The sequence below is a fragment of the Hyla sarda genome, chromosome 4, assembly GCF_029499605.1.
Source record: "Hyla sarda isolate aHylSar1 chromosome 4, aHylSar1.hap1, whole genome shotgun sequence".
Lineage (NCBI taxonomy): Eukaryota > Metazoa > Chordata > Amphibia > Anura > Hylidae > Hyla > Hyla sarda.
Window position 1 is genome coordinate 230,542,614 of NC_079192.1, and position 23,327 is coordinate 230,565,940.

Consider the following 23,327-nt stretch of genomic DNA (forward strand, 5'->3'; position numbering starts at 1 on the left):
AGCATCTGAGACATGTTTTCTAAATCTCATTTTTAGAGAATTGCTAGAACAACCTACGTACTGTATCTTGCAGATGGTGCAGGTGGCTACATAAACAATAGACTTGGTGTTACAATTTGTGAAGTCCCGTAGTTTATAGAAATTACCTGTGGAGCAAGATGTCACCGTGTCTGTGTTTACCATGTGGTCACACGTGAAACATCTTGTATGTCCACATTTTCTATTTCCCACAGTTTTTAACCAATTATGTTTGCTACTAGACGATTTATTGCTCTGGAACAAGCTGGGCGATATTTTTGAGCCTATTGAGGGGCCCTTTTTAGATACTATTTCTATGCCCTCCGACACTATTTCTTTTAGTATCGGATCAGATTCCAATACTGGTATGTATTTTTTGATGATACCCTTAATTTGTCCAAAATTTACACTGTATGGCGTTACGAAATATGGTTTGGTGACACTTTTATTTTTGTTTTTACCTACCATCCCCTCCGTATTGTATCCTCCTCTCCTTGGTTGCTTTCTCCTAGAGTAGGTGACTAACTCCTTTCTGGTGATACCACTGACTTTTTCATGAGCTAAGTCAATGGTATGCTCGCTGTACCCTCTATTTTTAAACCTAATGTGTAGTTCTGATGCTGCCACCCTAAATTTGCTGTCACTAGAACAATTCCGTTTCACTCTACACAATTCCCCAAAGGGAATGTTATCCAGGACATGTTTAGGGTGGCAGGATGAGGCCAGCAGTATCGAGTTGGTAGCTGTCTCCTTTCTGTACGGGAGTATTTCTATGTGGTCTCCTTCACCCACCACTGTGATGTCCAGGAAATTAATCTCCTTTTTGTCAAAATGGTAGGTGAATCTAAGTTTAAGTTCATTTCTACCTACATATTGTACAAATTGTTTGAACTGTTCCTCTGACCCTCCCCAAATTATAAGGAGATCGTCTATGAATCGTCCGTTCCAATGTATGTGGCTACTGAAAGGGTTGTCATTATTGAAAACGAACATCTGTTCCCACTGGAACATAAAAATGTTCGCGAAGGAGGGGGAGTATTTCGCCCCCATTGAAGCTCCCCTGGTCTGAAGGTAGAAATCACCATCAAACACGAAATAATTATGCCTAAGCAAAAATTCCGTGGCGATGGTGATAAATTCCCTCAGACCAGGGGAGTATGTACTAAACCTTTCCATATGTACAGATAACGCCTCCAATCCCTTATTCCAAGGGATGGATGGATACAAACCAATAACGTCGCACGTTGCCCATGACAACCCCTGGTTCCATTGTACTCTATCCAAGATATTGATGACATGCTTCGTATCCTGGATAAAGGTGGGGGTCATTTTTGTTAGAGGTTGGAGATAGTGGTCCACCCACTCCCCAAGGCGCTCCACGAGGGACCCAATGCCGGCGACAATGGGTCTCAGGGGAGGTGGAAAAACCCCTTTGTGCACCTTGGGGAGTGAGTGAAACACCGGTGTAATGGGATTTGCTACAAAGAGGTATTCTTCCAATTTTTCATCTATAGCCCCCAAAGCTACACCCTCCTTTAGCGTTCTTTTAAGTTCTGTTTGAAAAGATTTAGTGGGGTCACCTCTAAGTTTCAGGTAAGTGTCTGTATCGGATAGGACTTCTGTATTAGGTTTTTTATAAAGACCTGCGCCCAAAACAATGACGTTTCCGCCTTTATCGGCATTGCGTATAACAATGGACGTGTTATCCATAATATCTTTCAATGCTTTACGTTCACATTTATTAAGGTTATCATAAGTTTTAACAGAAGAAGTCCTATCTCTTATTTTCACTAAATCCCGCTCCACCAACTCTTGAAATCTATCCAGAGCCTCCACACGGGAGGCCACAGGATAGAAACCAGGGTTGGCAGAGCAGTAAGATTTTTCAAGAGTATCATCATCAATCCCACTTTCCAGACACATGCTAGATAAATGCAATAAAAGGTTCTGATCTTGAAAACTACTACATACCGTATTCGCTCTGTAGTCTGAGCTGTCTGCTATTGCATGTAAATCCTCACTAATATTCCCAGACGTCCCCTCCCCCACATCAAGATCACAGTCCATGTTGAAGAAATGTCTCTTTAAAGTAAGTCCCCGAGCAAGCTTATTGACATCTAATATTGTATCAAAGAGGTTGAACTTACAAGTGGGTACGAAATTCAAACCTTTGCTTAGGAGGTCTATCTGGGCAGAGGATAGAATGCATGCAGACAAGTTCATGACAGGGCTCAGCGAGGCGTCAGGAGCGAACGCAATGGATATCTTCTTGCGTCCATGTCTCCGGCCGCTTCTCCTGGTTTTTTTGTTGTTATTTCTGCTATGATTTTCTTCTCCTTCCCTCCAGTGCGTTTTTTTGGTACCGCTCCCTGGTCCTTTTTTGGGACATTTGTAGTAGCTGCCTTCTTTTGGTGAACTGGAACTAGCTCCTTCTTCCTGAGAGCTTTCCGGATCAGAGAAGCTCACTTTTCTTGCACGTCTGGATCTGGAGTAATTACTGTGTTTGGACCTGGAGCGTGGATTTTGCAGGATAGAACGGGGTGTACTTGGATCTTCCTCTTTGTTGAGGTGCCATGTAAATACCTGATCCTTGTTGTAATCTATCACATCCCTCTGGAACTTGCCTTTTTTCATATCCATAATGCCACTCTCCGTATTGTCAAGTTTTTCTAAGATCATTTGCTCCATTGCGGCAAAGTCTTTATGATCTTTAAACTTGGCTAGTTGGTCCCTGAGACTCTCCAGTTCTTTTTGCATATTGTTGAGCTCTATTGATTCTTCCTCGGCTATATATGACATGAGTTTGGCCGAGCATTCCAATAAGGCAGAATCCCACTTGGTGATAAACTGTTGAGAATATGTCTTTATAGGTCTTTTCTTAAGTCTTAGACCTCTCGGGACAATGTCTTTCTCAAGATAGGTAGTAAGCGTCTTGTAGTTCCACCATGTTTTGGTTTCCCGGATCATCAGGTTCTCCAGCTGTCTCATAGTGGATAGCATATCCGGAGGAGCTACATTTACCAAGGGAATTGTAAATTCTTTGAACACTGCTTGTGCCTTGGTGTCTCGGCTGGGTCCATATAGGTTCATATTTCTTTCACCAGTCGGTGTAGGCTCCCCGGTCTGTGTAGGTTGCGTTTCTTGATTGCTTTCAGCCATATCAGGTAGCAGGGTGGGAGCAGTATTCTGCGGGAAACTCAAATGCACAACAATGGATCACCGCTCACCACACCCGCAATTGCTCCTTAGTCTGTGCTGCGGACTCACCGGTACCGCCTCCGGCTCTCACAATTTGCAACAAAGAAGATAGTCTGGCACAGAACTGTTGTATGCAGTTAAGAACTCAGAACTTTATTTCAGCATAACGCAGTACACAGGATAACCTGACGCGTTTTGCACCGGAGTGCTTAGTCGTAGGTAACAGGTAACCACAATGAACGTCTTAAAATACACAAAATAGCGGTCACATGACCACACACATCATAGTAAAATCGTTCTATTACAAGACATGGTGCTGGAGTATCGGATTGGGAAACAATTGCACCATCTGCAAGATACAGTACGTAGGTTGTTCTAGCAATTCTCTAAAAATGAGATTTAGAAAACATGTCTCAGATGCTAAAAGCAATGTTACAGGTATGTCGATGTTATCCCGTCACTTTAGGGAGGCACATGGAGGAGATGTGACGGGTCTACGGGTATATGGGGTAGAAAGGGTTACTTTGGGTCCGAGGGGGGGAGACCTTAGGAATAAGCTTTACAACAGGGAGGCATATTGGATATTCCTCCTTGGTACGAGGCATCCCCTCGGATTAAATAAAAGATTAGATCTAGCTCTCACTTGCCCTTAGACCCCAATAGGTAGCTGGGAGCTGTATGCCATGCGCGTGTGTGTCTCCATGCGCGGATATGGTACATTGTTCCATACACGTATAAAAATATACGAGCCTAGTGACATCCTATCATTATTTCATTTTTTTTCTTGTTTAAATGTAATAATAACATAACTGAGAATGGTACATATACAAATTAATAATAAAAAAATAATAATAATTAAAAAAAATATATAATATTCAGGTTACTGTTCTTGCAGATGAGTGTCTCTACCTGGCTATTCTCAAAATATGTTATTAACCTATGATATAAATGTCTACACTGTATTTAGAGAAAGTCTATTATAACAACAAACGTTTTGGGTGTACCCAGGTGTGAACATGGCTTAAAAAATTCATGTTTCCCAATCCGATACTCCAGCACCATGTCTTGTATTAGAACGATTTTACTATGATGTGTGTAGTCATGTGACCGCTATTTTGTGTATTTTAAGACGTTCATTGTGGTTACCTGTTACCTACGACTAAGCACTCCGGTGCGAAACGCGTCAGGTTATCCTGTGTACTGCGTTATGCTGAAATAAAGTTCTGAGTTCTTAACTGCATACAACAGTTCTGTGCCGGACTATCTTCTTTGTTGCATATATATATATATATATATATATATATATATATATATATATAGATAGATAGATAGTAATCAGTTGGACATATGATATTGTCATACACTGTTAGTAAAGCTATAAAAGAATGGGGGGCTCACCACAAGTCAAATACACGGTGGGTGTACTGCTCAGTATAATGAAGACCTACATAACACCAGAGCAAAAGAAATACTGTATAAAGTGCACACCACATAAATATAATGTAATCAATAATCTTTATTACTTACCAAATGCTTTTTTAAGCTTTTTAATTGGTTTTAGCCCTTTATGTGTATTTGTACTGCATTTGGTAAGTAATAAAGATTATTGATTACATTATATTTATGTGGTGTGCACTTTATACAGTATTTCTTTTGCTCTGGTGTTACACTGTTAGTAAAGGACATCAGTATATCTATTATCTTATATATGATTCTTACTAGGAGTATTGCATTCCTAAGACATGGTGGGAAGGTGATAGTGTCTCAATTGTAGACTTTGATAATGAGATCTTGTCCTAAGCTACGCTAGTCTTGTGAATGTTATTCTGACTAACAATTAATTACCCATTTGACTCGACAGATAAACATTCACACATCTGTGTTAGAGACATCAATTGTAGTCTTGATCTATATCTCTTTCCAATATATTTATAGCTGGGAATATACTCGTCTAGGCCCCAAGATGTCTGGAGATCCACCATAGTTGATTACAGAAGTCTCAGAAGTAATCCCCATACTTCTAATTTAGGGTTCCATATGTCAAGTGTGGAATGTAGGTTTAAAATCACAGTGGTGAACTCAGCTCTACACAGACTCTACAGACCAGATAAGTTATTACATACAGTTACAAGTGATGTTTTCTCTGATTGGAGTCATTCACTTTTCTTTTCTTCTCCATCCGGCAAAGACTGTCATAATGATTTCTTCCAACCACAACTCATCTCCACAGAATCTGCCAGACAAACATTTTAGGCTCCGCACTTTTCCAGCACCTATAGTGCTCCATACAGTAATAAAAATCCCTACATAGTAGAGTGGGTAGATAATTGGGTTGGGGAAAGAGTAGGTAGGTTCCTCCATTAGGTAGTTAGGAACCTGTCTACCTACTGGAGTTAGGTGCCACCTGTAGGTAGGCCCCCTGTAGGCAGTAGCAGCCCCCTCTAAATAGGGCTTTCTCCCAGTAGGTAGGCCCCCTAGTAGGAAGTAATCCCCTTTTTATGATTGCAGTCCCCTTTAGGTACTAGTAGCAAAAGCAGCCCCTTTAGTTAGTAGTAGTAGCCCCCTTTATGTAATAGGAGCAGCCCCCATAAGCCAGTAGTAGTAGCAGTCGCCTTTAGGCAGAAGTAGCAGCGGCCCCCTTTAGACAGAAGCAGTCCCCTTTTGGGTAATAAAAGTAGCATTAGCCCCCTTTAGGTAGTAAAAGTAACAACAGCTGCCCACTTTAGGCAATGAAAGTAGCAGTAGCAGCCCCCTTTAGGTAGTAAAAGTAGCAGCAGCAGTAGCCCCCTTTAGGTAGTAAATGTAGCAGCAGTGGTCCCCTCTAAGTAGTAAAAGTAGCAGCAGTGGCCCCTTTTCAGTAGTAAAAGTAGCAGCAGTAACCCCCTTTAGGTAGTAAAAGTAGCAGCAGTTACCCCATTTAGGTAGTAAAAGTAACAGCCCCTTTAGGTGGTATTAGAATGGCAAATCCCTTTTGACAATAGCAAAAAAAAAATTAAGATACTCACCAAGTCACCCAGCTACCTTATTCCGCAGTATAACCTCTTCTGTCTTTTCCTCTGGTCTGTGCTCCGGTGCATGGTGATGTCACTCATGCGCCAGAGTGCAGAAGAAGGATGCTGTGCCTCTTGTGGTTGCCTACATAATGTAAGCAGCCACAAGAGTGATTGACATAGCGAGGAGCCAGTGGCTCTTCGCTCTATCAAAGCAGCCAAGCACTGCATTTAATTATAGGTGTGTCTGTAAGACGCTCCTATAATTATAAAACAAAAATAGAGAAACAGAAAAACAGCCGCACATCTAAATTTAGTTTTTTGATCTACTTGCTTCTCAGCATAAATTCAAAACCTAACAGGTTGTTAGTATACATTTAGATCAAAAAGTACAAGCCTACTCATCACGTCAAGGCCACCTATTTAGAGTGGGTCCCTAACCGAACACTGGCGTAGTTACCGCAACACCATGCCCACAAGGTGAATGACCCAGTGGCAAGGCAGCCCCACTGCTGCCCGACCACTGCTGCAGCCCTGACAAAGGGCTGGGAGAATGCTAGGAGGAATCCCATATGCAGTCTCCTGCTAATTAAAAATACCTGGGCTGAATGGGTGGAGCGGAGTGCTGGCTATGAAAGATATCTATAGCTCCTATAGTTAAATGTGTCCATACCGGCAGCTCTACAGAGTTGCGATGCATACATACATTGTACGCATTGCCACTCTTTCAGGGGGGTGAGTTAGGTGGCTGTGAGGCCCCCTTGAGTGTGAGGCCTTAAGCAGCAGCCAAACTCGCCTAATGGGAGAGCTACCTCTGTGTTTAGGTGTAGAAATATGTGCACATGTATCTTTTTAGTAGCGTTTAGCTTGGTACAAAATGCAGCAGCTAAACAAATGTCTTTTATGAAGCAGATTTTGTGAAGAAATTTGATCAAAAAGGACCTGTCATGTCCCCAAAAAGGATGAACTGGCATCCTACCTATATTCTTCCATGCCCCTTGATTGCAGAACATTTTTATGTGCTGCCGTCCTGACAATTTTGCCCTTTTTGTCTGTGCAGCTAACATACAAATTAAAGGGGTACTCCGTTGAAAAACTTTTTTTTTTTTTTTTTTAATCAACTGGTGCTAGAAAATTAAACAGATTTGTAAATTACTTCTATTAAAAAATCTTAATCCTGTACTTTTTAGCTGCTGAATACTACAGTGGAAATTCTTTTCCGTTTGAAACACAGAGCTGTCTGCTGACATCATGGGCACAGTGCTCTCTGCTGACATCTCTGTCCATTTTAGGAACTGTCCAGAGTAAAAGGAAATCCCCATAGCAAACATGTGCTGTTCTGGACAGTTCCTAAAATGGACAGATATGTCAGCAGAGAGCACTGTGCTCATGATGTCAGCAGACAGCTCTGTGTTTCAAAAAGAAAATAATTTCTGGTGTAGTATTCAGCAGCTAATAAGTACAGGAAGGATTAAGATGTTTTTAATAGAAGTAATTTACAAATCTGTTTAACTTTCTGGCAGCAGTTGATAAAAAAAAAAAAACTTTTTTCACCGGAGTACCCCTTTAATTAATACATTGACAACTGGGCAGTCTCCAACAGCTTGAGCAAACCCTCTGTTTTGAGTGATGGTGCCACTTTGACACTATTGGCATGATTGACCAGTGAGAGAGCTGCTTTGCTTGACATTGGAGACTACCCAGTTGTCCGATTATTCATGTACCCATGAATAGATCTGATTATGAAGGAAAAGAGGCACTTAACACTTTCATGACACAGACAATTTTCACCTTTGTGTTTTTGTTTTTCTTCCGTGCATTGCAAAATCCATTACTCTTTTAATTTCCCATCTACAGAGCCTTATGAGGGCTTGTTTTATGTGGGACCAATTGTACTTTTATAATGTCATCACTCGTTTTACCACAAAATCTACAGCAAAACAAAAAAAAACACAGAAAAAAACACTTGTGGGTTAAAATTGAAAGAAAACTTTTGGGGAGGGTAAGAATTAGTAGGTTAAAATAATTACAATGCCCAAATGATATAGGTTTTGTTTAATTGTATTACTAATTTTTTACTATTACTATTTTTTTAAGAAACTGAGTATGTATAAAATTGCCTTATAACTTTTTTTATTTTCTCACATAGGAAGTGACCAAAAATCTGCAATTCTGGCATTTGTTTTTTTTTTCTTTTTTTACATTTTCAATGTTCCAAAGAAGGCAATACCAAATATGTTTATTTGTATATTTTATTTAGTTCACGTTTTTACTTAAAAAATGGGAAAAGGAGGGGGGATTTGAACTTTTATATTGGAAGTGTTTACTTTTTTTTTAAGTTTTAAAATCATTTTATTCAAGTCCATATAGGGGACTATTAGGCTGGGTTCACATATAGCAGGAGTCCACTATAGTTTCTCTCCAGCGTTCACAATTACCCAGCATTTAAATGTTGCCGCCGGAGTTGGACATGCCTAAGAGCATCGGACAGCGGAATGCAGCTTGTCATCAGTCATGGCATCAGTTGCGTTGAGATCTAGGCTGAGTTTACCTATGTCGGATGCCGGACATCCATATGTGAACCCAGCCTTACAAGCAATCTTTCACTAAGGGACAACTACATTTGCACTTTTAAATGCTGTGATCAGCATTAATTGTCATTTAAAGGGTTCATGGTGGACATCAGTGTGATTGCTGATATCCATCGCTAGCAGTAGGTTCCAGCTACTGATAGGAGCCTATTGGCCTACTCACAGGCAGAAGTGTTGCAATTATGTCCCTGTAGCGTTAGCATGTGATGCTGCTGTACCGGATCACTGGTCTTGCGTGCAAGTGAACACGGAGTTGACTTATTGGTTGAAGTCTCATGTACCAAGGCAATTGTCACAGCACTTCAGGCATGGGAAGACAAACTCAGGGGTGAATACAGGTTTTTTTTTTTTTTTTTGTTTTTTGCACTTCATCCCCTGCCTATAAAAATAGCGAAAAACTTCTTTATTTGATTATAATGCAGAGATGTGCATGCATTTTGTCCATCTTGCATTAGAAAAATCTATAAAGAATATTTTTTATCAGAACAGAATTGTCACTTCTTTCATTATCTGTACGATGACGCTTAGTTTTGATGTCTGATTACATAAATAAATCACAACAATAATATAAAAGCCTAAATGTATGAAATTGTTTTCTTCTTAATATTGTACATGATACAAGAAAATCAGTTTGAACACTGACATAACAAGAAAAACAATTATGTAAATTATAGATAGATAATACTTTTTATTAATACTGAGCCAATTATGTACAGTATAAGGACTAGGGTTTAAAAAACAAGTCATGTACGTCAGAAAACAGCTGGAGGCATGCTGCTCATTTACATATTATTGAAAACATATGAAATGAGGTATGTCATTTACAAGTGAAATCATCACACATATACACATTGTCACATAAATAACAGAATCTTTGTCTCTACCGTATGTGTATTAACATACTCATGGGATATGTATGTTCCCTTTGTCAGGGTTTTTTATTCTTTTACTACCGATGCCTCAACAGGTGGAACATGTGATGCCTGGTACTCACTATTGGATGACATCCATGTTAAAAAGTGTCTCTCTATGTTATAAGAGAGTAACACTCAAGGAGACCTGGCATTGCTACCACAGTGGTAACACAGGCCTGGGTCTTGTAGGTGTCAAACAGATAACACAGGGTTGAGATGAGGTAAAAAAAAAAAGGAACTGTACATTACTGGACCATAGGAATTGTTGATCTTCAGCAGCAGGTGAGACACAATCTTGGTGTGAAGTTCTAACTTATTAACTGGAGGTGCCCACAAAGCCATGTGTACTTTCTGAGTTTCCAGTGGACCCACTGTCGCACTCTGTCTTTACTTATTCTAGCTCACTGCACACTCAGGTGTTTACTACTCCCTTCTTCTATACTGGCACCAGACCACCACATATGGTCAATTCTCGAAGTCTAGACCTCCAGCTACAGTGCACCTATTCTGCTACAATTGTTAGGGAGACTTGCACCGATTGAGTTACGGAAGTAGCACAGTTCATGGTTTTCCTCTGTTTACACAACTTCAATGAACGTTTATGGGAGATATATAAACAACGTAAGATGGTAATTTTGGCTACACAACCACTTCTAGTGGCCACAACCAAAACAGAGGGGGTCCTTCATCTTCAAGAGAGGTACTGGTCCCTTTATGGTATATCCTGTGAATATTCCATAAATATGCCAGATGAGTAAACCCCTTGAATAAAAGACACATAGTTACATTCAAATTACATGCACACCCTGACATATACTGACCCTTGGGACATTTCTTCTTCCTGTGGGACAGCTAGGCTACAGTTTGTGGTAAATATGATGGAATTACCACACAAGCTTTTTTTTTTTTTTTTTTACATTGTAGCAAATCACAGATATGATACAGGGTATAAACCTTTGAAAATAGTTTACTTAGACATGTGACTTAAATAATATATTCATGTTCTCATTGCAACATTTGTGTTTCTGGACTGATGCTGCAACTATTTACGTTGTAAAATAAGTATTTCAGCAGTAGTGTTTGATGAATAATTCATAGCACCATTTGTTACACTCTACATTATTCCTTCAACTGTATTGGTTTTATATTTGTATATGTAGATATATTTATTTTTCCATTTATGGATCGATCAGCTGATTCATCCAATGCACAGTGACCAGCAATTTGCCATAGTTCCTTATGTAAGTGGTTTAGACTACTAGGCAAAGTATATATGTATAGACGTAGCCACAAACATCTTAAATGGCCTTTTGCTACACCTTTTACTTAGCATGGTTGAGTCTTCTGAATGGTGCAAAGCTATTTCTCATTCTCTCCATTTCAAGGGGCAGGACCAAAGCTGGACTTTTTGCCATGAGTAAACACACATGGGTTTTCCTTTCCTTTACATCTCTGGCCACAGCACAGCACATACTTCTTTCTGCTATACCATTGACACAGTGCAGGTAAAAGTGTATTGAACATGCTGACACTGTGCTGGGGGATAATTCACATTACACTACTATAGATGACATGTGGAAAGTGTTAGTGTAAGCAATAAATTCCTACTGCTGATAATACGCCTACAGACTGAAGAGAAGTGGGGAGATTACACTGCATCAATATGAACATACAGCAGTTGGTACATTGGTATTTGCACAGGTGACCACTGCTTTCAGCCCTATTGATGGTCAGGCAGTCTAGCTTAGATTGCAGGTACACAGTCCAGGCTTTCTCAGACTCTCTGTCTCTCTCTTTTCTGCAGAGAACACATGGTAAACCACACACCCACTTTCCATAATTTGTCCTGATCCATCTGTTACTAGAGACAGATTTTCCCTCACAACAGCAGTGGACAGCAGATTGCAGAGAAGTTAGACATCTAGTGGCCAGGACTTTAGGACAGTTTTCTTGGGCGAGAAGTCATTTTTAGGTGTAACTATGTGGAAAATAGCAAAAAGCCGATGAAGAAACTTTTCAATCATTACTATTACTATAACTAGTGTGCATAAAACAATTCTATCAAAATGGTGTATTTCTTGTCATGAAGACAATATCAAACATTGTAAATAGTGATAACAATAATAGCAATAAAACAATAGTTATCATTGATGATAGTGAAAGGCCTTTGATATGAATAGTAGTTAATAGAAACATAGTAAAGCAAGGTCAGTGGAAACTTTCTTACATATTATGTTTTCAAGGTCTTGGTGATTATGATTGAATAGAAATAGAACATTACAGATGTGACTCCAAAGCAGTCATATAGTTTTCTGACATCATCTGCTTCTACTTGATATTGCTTAATTATTTATTCAAGCACCCCTGATGTTTTGCCAGCTGCTGGAATGGCATTGATAGTTTTGATTTGTTGTTTTAGTTCTTTGTTAGTATTCATAAGTACTATTATCTTGCCGCTGAGTATTTCATGTCATACTGTTGCTTGAACTACCTTGAACTTATGGTGCTTAGACTGAAGGCATTGTTTTCTCTTGTAATCACTTGCATGATGTTGTATTTTGTACTGAATCTGTTGTCTGGCTTCCATCCATATAAAGCATGTTTTATGAATGTAAACCTCACTTCAACCAGCAGGTTTCTACAGCGATGATCATTTCAAGGTGGTACAGTCAAGGTGGAACATCTTACGGTTAAAGGCTAAAATAGTGCTAAAAGTGTTAAAAGTCTCCATATTTACTGATCTAACTAAAAAATGTACAAGTCATTTTGTTCCTAATTGGAGCAATTTTAGTACTATTTAGGTAATTATCAGCATAATGTAAATGACGTCAGTTAATGGCATATCTAATGGTAGTCATTTTGTCCTGCTGGGTTTGTGAAAAGCATCAATTTACAATGTCTTTGTACACAGAGATCACCATTCACCAATCTTATGTATCATAGATCAGTATTTATAGATGACTGCACATAATGCAAAACCCCCACATTGACTTAAATTACCGTACAGTGTCAAAAACCTATTCATTCATTAGCTACTACTTTACTTGAAGCTTTTATGGGCCATGCCCTATTTGTTCTCTCTTATACTATCACTTTGTATACAGTGTTTTGTTCTATTAATAAGGAAATATATTTGGAAAAATATTTATGAAGACTGTCACAGACAATTTTAATTGGTGTCGATAAACAGTCCATGACATAATAATGACACAAGTCCATGTTTCTATAAAGCATCTGTCACCCTTTTTTGCATGTCTGATCATTTTTTATTGCACTATGTGTAAAAACTTTCAAAAAGGGCACCTTTCACTTCTATAACAAGAAATGATATGTCAACCTACGCCTGGCCAACCCAGTCATGCATTGTAGACACAACTTTTATTTTTTTTAAACTTCAGTGCAATGTTTCGCATATAATCAAGAATGTGTAAACAGGCAGAGCATTCCCCAAAATCTTGAGCAATACTTCCCAAAACCTGTTTTTATTGTAAAATTGTAACTGTTATCAGTAAAATATATTGTGTAATAAACACAACTCAATTCATCACTGTTTAGGCATTTCACAATAGGTGCCCTCGTTTGCAAGCCAGAATAACAAACCGCTATGAAACATGAATGACCATGTATTACTGCATTTCCTTTGAAATAGGCAAAGGCGGCTCTACCATCGGGCGAGTTAAGTGGCCGCCTAAGGCCTCGTGGTTGCCTAACTCTAGCCCCTAAGAAGGTAGTGTACAATGTACGCATCACCACTCATTATTCTGCAGGAACGGGGAATAGGAATCCCTGCTCCCGTACTTTACCAGAGCTCTGCAGTGCTTACAGTACAAGTGACTGGGCCTCTGTCTATACCTCTGGTGCAGCGCAGGGCTTCTGAGGCAGGCTGCACATGATCACATGATGTCATTGCATGCAGCCTGCATTAGAAGTCCTGTGCAGCACTCCGCACCACAGGGACAGACACAGGCCCAGGTGCGTCAGCTCCGGATCTCACACTGAGCACTGCTGCACCAGACAAAGAAAAGTGTGAGCCTTGAACACAGAGCCAGGGGACTATTATTGGAAGCAGGAGGGATAGGAGACAGCACTAACAGTGGGGCATTAAGAAGGGGAAGCAGGAGACAGGAGAGCATATTAAAGTGAGCAGGGTTACTAAGGGAAAGGGGTGGGGGATATGAGGGGTCTGTTAAGGGACAGAGGAGGACATTTATTTAAGGGGGAGCTAGAGGAAAAAATGGCTCTATATAAGGGTGCACAGGAGGAAATGGGGGTATTGAAGAGGGGAAATATGAAGAAGATGGGTCTTTTATGGGGAACAGGAGGAGTGGAGGGGGAGGGCTTTTATAAGGGAAAAAAGAAGGTAAGGAGAGTGTGTATAAGGAGGGGGCAGAAGGGAGGAGCATATTTATGATGGGGCAAAGGAGAGTCTATGTGGGGTGCTGGGAGGGCATCTATTAGAGGAGGATCAGGAGGAGACATCCATACAGAGGGAAGGACAGGGAGTCTCTGGTAGATGGGTGACCAGATATTTATAGGGCTCACAGGTAAAGAGCTGCAGGACAGGGGAAGGTTCTTCAGGGCAATGTCAGGGAGGACAAACAGGGCAGCAGAGCCTTAGAGCCCCGTCTGTCACTATGAGGTCTCTTTTGTTCCTGTTTCTGCTGCACCTCACAGCACCCCGCAGGCTAGACACCCAGTGGTGAGTACTTTTGTTACACTTTCTGGCACCAGGGTGACATCTTGGTGACATTTTGTCATCAGTATAGAAAATTTATATATATATATTTTATTAATTCTGGGATTTTGCTGCATTTTATTTGCAAGTGCAAAAGTCTACTAAAAAGTTTTCCATTGGGTGCAAAAATGGGGTTAAACATAACGCAAAACTGTAAATCTGGAGGTGCTAGTGACCCGCTCTGCGACTTTACACTAGTGATACCTGTATCCAGAAAGCTGTCAATATTGCGTGAATACTTTGCCTTGCCCTGGGTGCTGCCAACCCACACTACGTTACGGCATCTTGTCAGTGAGGGCCTCTTGAGTCTAGAGCCGCCACTGGCAATAGGTAATCAGAGGTTTTACAAGTCAGACTTGCGATAAGCCTTTCGATAAAGGCATAGATATTCTTTTTTAATATTGTATGGTAAATAATAAACAGGTCCATTCTATATACCACTGGTTTTCTTTTCCTGCAATCTTCTGTATGCTCTTGTAAGGGAATACTGAACGTGAACATTCTAGGACAGCAAAACTCTTTATGTAAGTCCAAATAGAGCTGTAGACATGACAATCACCATATCTACCCTAAAAACTAACAAACTGCAATAAGTAGCCAGCTGTGCCTCTAAATACATGAATCAGACCATCCAGATGTAAACCAGCTTTGTATTATCAGGAGAGGGGCTGTTAGCGATGAATGATGATGGTTGATAGATTGTTGAACAATTGCTTTCTTTTCTTCTGTCAGCCATGATCTAGTTTAATGTACAATGTTCTTGTTAGAGATCATTATCTACAATTGGGAAGCATATTTTATTCGGTTGTGTGCAGGATCAAGAGTGCATGGTTTATTTTGACATATAGGCCCTAATTTATTACTAACTTGTGTGTTTGTTTGTTTTTTCCATATCAAGATTATTTTGAGTTTCCCCCCATATTTTTCATTGTGTTTTTTGGGTGTCAGGAACTTTCAGTGCATTGGACATAAGTCAAAGTGCACCAAAATAACCAAACCAAGAGATCTCCAATTATTTTACCTCTCTTTTCTAATTCAAAAGTTATCGGGGAAAAATATGAGATAGAACTTTGCCTGAAAATAAAATGTATACAGATTTCTAATTGTAAATGAGGACCACAAATTCATAAGTCATCAGCTTCAAAACATTCTGGAGGACATTACATATCGCTGTCCGTGCACATTATCTCTAAGCTCTGCCTACTTTTTGTGAGACGTATCAACTGTACAAAACCACTCGTTTTTTGCACTAAAAGCAGCGTGCATGAAACTGTGTAACTGATCTGAGAATAGTCATGTGGGTGGTCCTTATCTCCTTTACAAACACAGAAATCGCTCTGTGGTGTATTATCCTCGGACAACTGATAAACGCTCAATGCAATGTGCGCTTACTAGATAATGTTGTACAACTCAAGTACATTTGGATAGAGCATAGACAAACAAAGATCCCTGCAGCCTCTCCTATCCTGTAACAGACAGCTTACTCCAAACATTCCTCCAGGTAGGGGCTGGATAAATCAGGCGCTGGGAGTCTTCTAGTAAGACCAACTTTTTTCATGCCTGATCAACCACAAGCTCCAAGAAACATGTTGCATTATGGGAAAATAAAAAGTTGTTTGCACAAAGGTTTTTTTTCTGGTGTTTTTTTTAAATCTGGCACTGCCGTTTTTGAGCCAAAGCAAGAAGTGTATTCAAAAGGAATGGGAAATATAATCAATAACTGCAGTGCCAGTTTTAAAAAAAAAACGCCAGAAAAACACCAACAAGAGTCATACAGTCCTGGATTGATTGATGTCATTACAAGTCAATTCTGGCAGCATCCCAGGCATGTGCAATGCTCAGAGGAAGCACAGTTCAGTACATTTCACTTCTCTGCGCATAGAGCAGTCTTGTAATGGAATATCTCAGCCTTTCGGATGGGGCCTTCTGATTGTCCTTTGTAAAAAGTTGAAGGATATGAGAAGGCATTTTGGATATCAACATGTCCAATCCAGCAGAGATAAGCTGCTATGAGAAACGTCTACAGAAGGGTTGCCTCAGTATCCCCTAAAAATTAACATGCATGCATGCCCCATAGCTATATTATGTGTGTGGCCAGCTTCACCCAGTGCTTAGCATACAAATTAAATGTTCTTTGACATATTTTGATAATTTGTAACCCTTTAGGTTCCATGTGTTTGTTGCATATAGTTTGTTATTTTGCTGCTTTTGGAGTCACTTGCAGATCTAAAGTCAAAATTGAATGGAACAACCCTATTTCTTGTAAGCACTAGTCTTACTTGGGGCAGCTTATGAGCTAGTCAACCAAGAGACATATGAAATGTGTAGTAACTTCTGTAAAGGAGAGAGTGGCAAGAAATCATCTTTGCTTCTACAAAATGATTGCCTAGCTGTAAAATAAAGCCATGATATTTTACACCTTCAGGTGATCCTATCTATTTAATGCCTCCTATAGAGTTGAACAGGAAGAGCTTTCATAAAACAATATGCCTAAATTAATGTCTCATGGGCAAAAACTTCTGTGAATAAAACAGCCAAAAAGACATCTAGCTAAACTGTACGACATTACCCCTGGACAGACTAAACAAATTGATATTCTATAAACAATTCAGCATGAAATTTCATTCCCCTGTAGGGAGATATTAAACATGTTTTAATATGCCTTTAGAATATTTTTAAATGAGTTAAAATTAAGATAAACTGCAGCTGACCCAAGGCATAATAAATGCCATTAAAACTCGCGCTCCGGTAGGGCCATCTGTTGCTTTGGAGGCCAGCTATTCATTAACCTTATTAGTGCCTGCCCCTACAGCCTTGAATTGACATTTCCCTGGCTAATAAGACCTGTTCTCTAACATATAACAAAAAAATGATTAAAGGATTTCTATGAATTGTCAATAACTGCAATAGTAACAAACAGCAGCTGCCAGTAAATGCAGATTAGGTTTTATTTAGAGTGTCTGCTTTCTTATTAGTCTACATCTCGACAACCAGCATCCCAATTTGCATGTCCTTGGAGTGTTTATAATGTTATTCCGCTGTTACTAATCACAATATTTAATAAGGATAATGTAGAAATCTCAGGAATTTGATTGTTTTTTAAAGTCATTTTCTTTAATGATAGTGAATGCCAAGGCAAGAAGGACTGTATAATTAAGAAACACGAAGACTGAGCTGAGTGTATCATATTTTACACCCAAAACAGATACACTGATCAGCCATAACATTAAAGCTACTACTATGCAGCAAGTGAAGAGTCAGTTCTTAAATTTAAACCCTTCCCTCTATGGGTTGTATGCATTTGTCCCAGCATCTAACATGTTCGCGCACTGGGACGTATGCATATGTCCTAGCGATCTCCTGCACTGCTGCGGGCAACGCAGGAGATCGGCGGTGGGATCCGGCTGTCAATCACAGCTGCCGGAGCCGCGATCGCACCGATCCCGGCATCATTAACCCCATAGATGCCGTGATCAATCCTGATCACAGCATATATGGTGTTGACAGGGGGAACGCGCTCCCCCTGTTCACCAATGGTGGTGCCCCGGTACGATCACAGGTCGCCGTTGGTTGCTATGGCAGCAGGAGATCAGATCATGACCTCCTGCCTGCCTGCCATGGAAGCCTGTGGATCGCACAGGCTGTAGTGTGTGCAGCTGATCAGATCATACTGTGCTTCAGTACAAATGTATTGCAGCATAGTATAACCTGTAAAAAGTATATCCCGTACGGTGAACACCATAAAAAGCAACAAAAAAGCAAAAAATTCGCCAATTTTGGTACAAATAGCGGAACAAAAAAGATCAAAAGATAGCACTTATCGCAAAAATAATACCAATGAAAAGTACAGCTCATCCCGCAAAAAAAAAAGCCCTCACTCAATGGTGTCGGACGAAAAATAAAAAAGTTACGGCTGTTGGAAAATGAATGGCAGAAAATGAATTTTGCTCAGAAAAGGAAAAAGACCATAGAAAGCTATATAAAATGGGTATCGCCATAATTGTGCTGATCCACAGAATAAATATAATTTTCGTTTTTCACAATATTTTGGAGTTTTTCAAAAAAAATTGCTGCGTGTGTCAACAAAAATGCACCACTTATATAAAGTACAATATGTCACGAAAAAAGGATATCAGAATCGCTCCGCTCAGAAAAAGCGTTCTATAGTTATTACCATTTAAAGAGACTTAATTAAAAATGGGTCCATGCTTAAGGGGTTAATGTGCTGGAAGAAGGAAAAATATTAGTTAATCTGTCAAGTCAAAAAATAGAAAGTCTAAAGTCAGAGAATCTCCAAAATGGCAGGTTTTGTCTGATGTTCCCCAGTATGCAGTGGTCAAGTGGTCAAGGGAAGGACCACCGTTGAAGGTCATGGTCATGGTCACCTGATGGTGTAGGGAGCCAAGGCTAGTTTGTCTAGTCTAATCCCACAGAAAAGCTACTGTAGCACAAATTGCTGAAAAGGGGTATTTCAACTTCTAATATCTGTTACTTATCCCAAAGATAAGTGTCACATTGTGGGGGGTCTGAACACTGTGCCGCACCTCAAAATGGAGCGGCAAGTTGCACATGTGCGCCATTGCTCCATTGATTTTCTATGAGAGCATCAGAGATAGCCAAGCAGCATACTCGTCTATCTCCGGTGTTTCCATACACAATGAATGGAGCAGCCTTACAGAAGGCAGACCAGAGAAAAGCGTCCCCTGAGAGCAGCCGGAGGCAGGTAAGGGGACATCAAACCGCCATCTTTGCTCATCAGATCCTTGAGCTGCGGGTTGTCTGTCTGTTGTACACAGCACCCCCAATGCTTCAAATGTCATGATCAGTATTGATCACAGAATCTGAATGGTTAATGGAGGGAATCAGCACAATTGCCATTACCAGCCATTACCGCATGACTAGAGCTTATGTGCTCCCTTAATGTACAAGATGTAAGTGTACATCCTGGTGCGCATAGTACCAGGGTATCAGGAGGTACATTTGCATCCAATGTCCTTCAAGGGGTTAAACAAAAAGTAGCACATAAAGCAAATCATTCAACCAGATGTATTGATTAGTTTTCTACCACTAAAACTTCTTCATTTAAAGTAAAGTTAGCATTTTAGAAATGTGCATCTTTTGATGTCATTTTTTTTTATGTCAAAAAATCTCTTTTACAAACTGTAAAATAGCAGCTGGGTCTTATACAGATCACATATGCTTCAATCCATCAAGTAGTAATATACTGCATGCAGCAAATGTTGTATATGGAGTGACAGTATCGCTTCCTACAAGACAAGTCAGACAGACGAATGGGAAAGTGACTAAAATCCATATTGATGTTTTATGAAAATCGCTAAATCTGTGTATTCTGGGAAACACTTGTAGCTCCAGCCAAAATGAAGTTACTGATCTTACTTGCAACAAAAACACTTTGGTTTGTTCGCTAAATTTACTTTATTATCTTTGCTAATTGAAGAATTTCATGAACCGTGCAGTTATTTTGTGTATACATCATAAGCGTTGAAGTAAATGAGCTAAGAAATCCCGAAGATGATGAGCAGGTGGGGTCTGGTCTTTTCTTCAAACAAGAAAAAATGCACATTTGGCAGCAGTTTAGACAAAATATTTGTTTCTCCCTGAAATCTCACTACAAGGGCCAGAAGATAAAACCAGATGGGATGTACAGATGAAAGTAATTGCTATACAGTATCTTTGCGTGAGCACACTGACAGAGAGATTACAGTATGACGAGCACACTACAGACGCAGAGTCAGAAAGGATTTGACATGTCGCTATTCTTCCCTCGACAGCTGATGCCGTTAATTGTCAGTGATATCGCCTGCTCATCTCCAAGCGTATTTCACATTTCTCGCGTCGTAATTAAGAATATGGATATACAGTCAAATGTATTTTAGCATTTACGAAAATATGTGGTCAGAGCCACAATGTCAAATATGCTACATTATTAAAAGGTAATACAAATTACCGTATTTTTCATCATATAAGACGCTCCGGCATATAAGACGCACCTAATTTTATAGGATAAAAATCTAGAAAATAAAGATTCTGAACCAAATACAATGTAAAGTATAGGATAGTGATCTTCAACCTGCGGACGTTCAGATGTTGCAAAACTACAACTCCCAGCATGCCCGGCTGTCTGGGCATGCTGGGAGTGGTAGTTTTGCAATTTCTGGAGGTCCGCAGGTTGAAGACCACTGGTATAGGAGGTAGTACTCACGTGTATTTGCCGCTCCGGACCCGTCACCGCTGCCCTGGATGTCGCCCTCCATTGCTGTCGCCGCATCCCCGGGGTGTCACCGTCGCTCCGGAACGTCACTGCTGCCCGGTATCCTCAGTCTCTGTCGCCGCCATGACGTCGCTACGCACGCCGCTCCTATTGGATGACGGGACGGTGTGCGCAACGACGTGATGATGACGAAGGAGAGCGCCGGCCATGTAGGGGATCCCGGCACGGAGCAGACACCGAGGAGGCAGGAAAGGTCCCTTCCGGTGTCCTGTAAGCTGTTTGGGATGCAGCGATTTCACCGCGGCGGTCCCGAACAGCACGACTGAACAGCCGGGTTAGTGTTATTTTAGCTTCAGATGCAGCGGTCAGCTTTGATCGCCACGTCTGAAGGGTTAATACAGGGCATCACCGCGATCGGTGATGTGCAGTATTAGCCGCGGGTCCCGGCCGTTGATGGCCGCAGGGACCGCCGCGATAGATGTGTATTCACCTTATAAGATGCACAAACTTTTCCCCCCCAGTTTTGGGGAAGAAAAAGTGCATCTTATACAGCAAAAAATACGATATGTAAAACTTTTTTTTTAGAGTACAACATACATAATTAAATACATAGTTAAATATAGATCGAAAAATGAAAGGTTGAAAAATAGTCCATCAAATTCATTCTATAACCCTATTTGTTTTATACTGTGTTGATCCAGAGGAAGGCAAAACCTCCCATGAGGCTGATGCCAATTGTTTCATAACAGAGGAAAAATTCCTTCCCAACTCAAATATGGCGATCATAATAAATCACTGGATCAAAGTTCCATCCACATAAATCTTGTATCCATAACTTAGCAATAATATTATATTTAACCAGAAAAACATTCAGGTCCCCTTTTAACTTGATTATTGAGTCAGACATCACGCCATCATGTGGCAGAGAGTTTCATAGTCTCACTGCTCTTACAGTAAAGAATCTCTGTCTATGATGGTGATGAAATCTTCTTTCCTCTAGACGTAGAGGATGCCCCCTTGTCATGGTTACTGACCTAAGTATAAAAAGATCACTAGAAAGATCTCTGTACTGTCCATTCATATATTTGTACATCGTAATCAGATCGCCCCTAAGATGTCTTTTCTCCAAACTAAATAACCCCAAGCTTGATGACCCGTCTTGGTCCCGTAATCCTCCCATACCATTAATTATCTTTGTCACCCTCCTCTGTACCCTCTCCAGTTCAACCATGTCCCTCCTATACAGGTTCCCAAAATTGGACTCCATATGGGGTCTGACTAAAGCTTTATACAGAGGCAAAACTATGTTCCTATGTATCTATACTCCTCTTGATACATCCCATGACTTCGTTAGCCTTGGCAGCCTCTGTCTGGCACTGGTCCCTAAAGTTGAGTTTTCTGTCCACCAGTACTCACAAAATGAAGACAGTCCAAAATAAAATACTGATATAAAATATTAATGTAATTTTTGTAACAAAATTTTTTATCAAAATAACACAAATTGTTATACGGTATCTACTCTGTCCTTACTCTTAGTGTTGTATCTTCAGAGGTTCCATATTATCTTGCTGAGATGTTTCAAGGTAGAAATGTATTTTACTGTAGATATACACATGCAGTGGTAACTCTTAGGTGCACTTTTCCATGCCCATCAGTCATAAATACACATGTGGTCAAGAGACTCAGTGGTTGTACAGTCCAAATACTGGAATGATGAGCGATGTAAGATGTTACAGAGTGGCATGGTGTATGCATCCAAAAGAAGCTACTGCTATTAGGAATTACCATTGCCATGAAGGGGAGTACTTGTGGGTTTTGTGTTTCTATGTATCCTCCACATGTCAGTGACAGGACCCTTGGTTTTTCTGCAGAATATTGCCCAGAGCATCACATTACCTCTTCTGACTTGCCTTGTTCTCACAGTGCACCCTGGTGTCAGGCATTTCCCGGAAAGTGACACAAGAACATAAGCCATCCAAATAATGTAAAAGATGCCATTTATCAGACCTGGATGCCTTTTTTATTGAACTGTTGTCCAGTTCTAATGCTCGTGTGCTCATTGTAGGCACTTTTAACAGTGTTCAGCATAGACTCCCTGACTAGTCTGCCCAACATGCAACAAGCTGCAATGCACAGTGCGTCTACAGACCTTTATATCATAGCAAATAATAACTATTTAAGTAATTTAAGCTACATGAACTTTATCTGGGATCAGGCTAACCTTCACTCCCCACACACATCAGTAAGGCCTTTGGTGCCGATGACCTTGTAACTCATTTAAATATTGTCCTTACATTTTTGATGGGTACTAATGCTGCATGCTGGGGACACTCCTCAAGAAACTGTATAGGTGTCCTGACCCAGTTATGTAGCCATGACTACTTGTCAAAGTCAATTAGATCTTTACACTTGCCTATTGCTCCTGCGTGCAACACACCAACTTCAAAAATGAAATTCCCAATGTTCTGCCTGATATATCCCATGCTTTAACAGGTGCCACTGACATGAGATGTATTCACTAGATAGAGATTGTATAAATGTAAATGGGGAGCTAGAAAGGATGCCATGAATTTCCATGATGAAATTTAAGTGGTATTAAAAAAATGTTGAAGCATTTGGGAGCCACAGCAACTCTGAATGAACCACAGC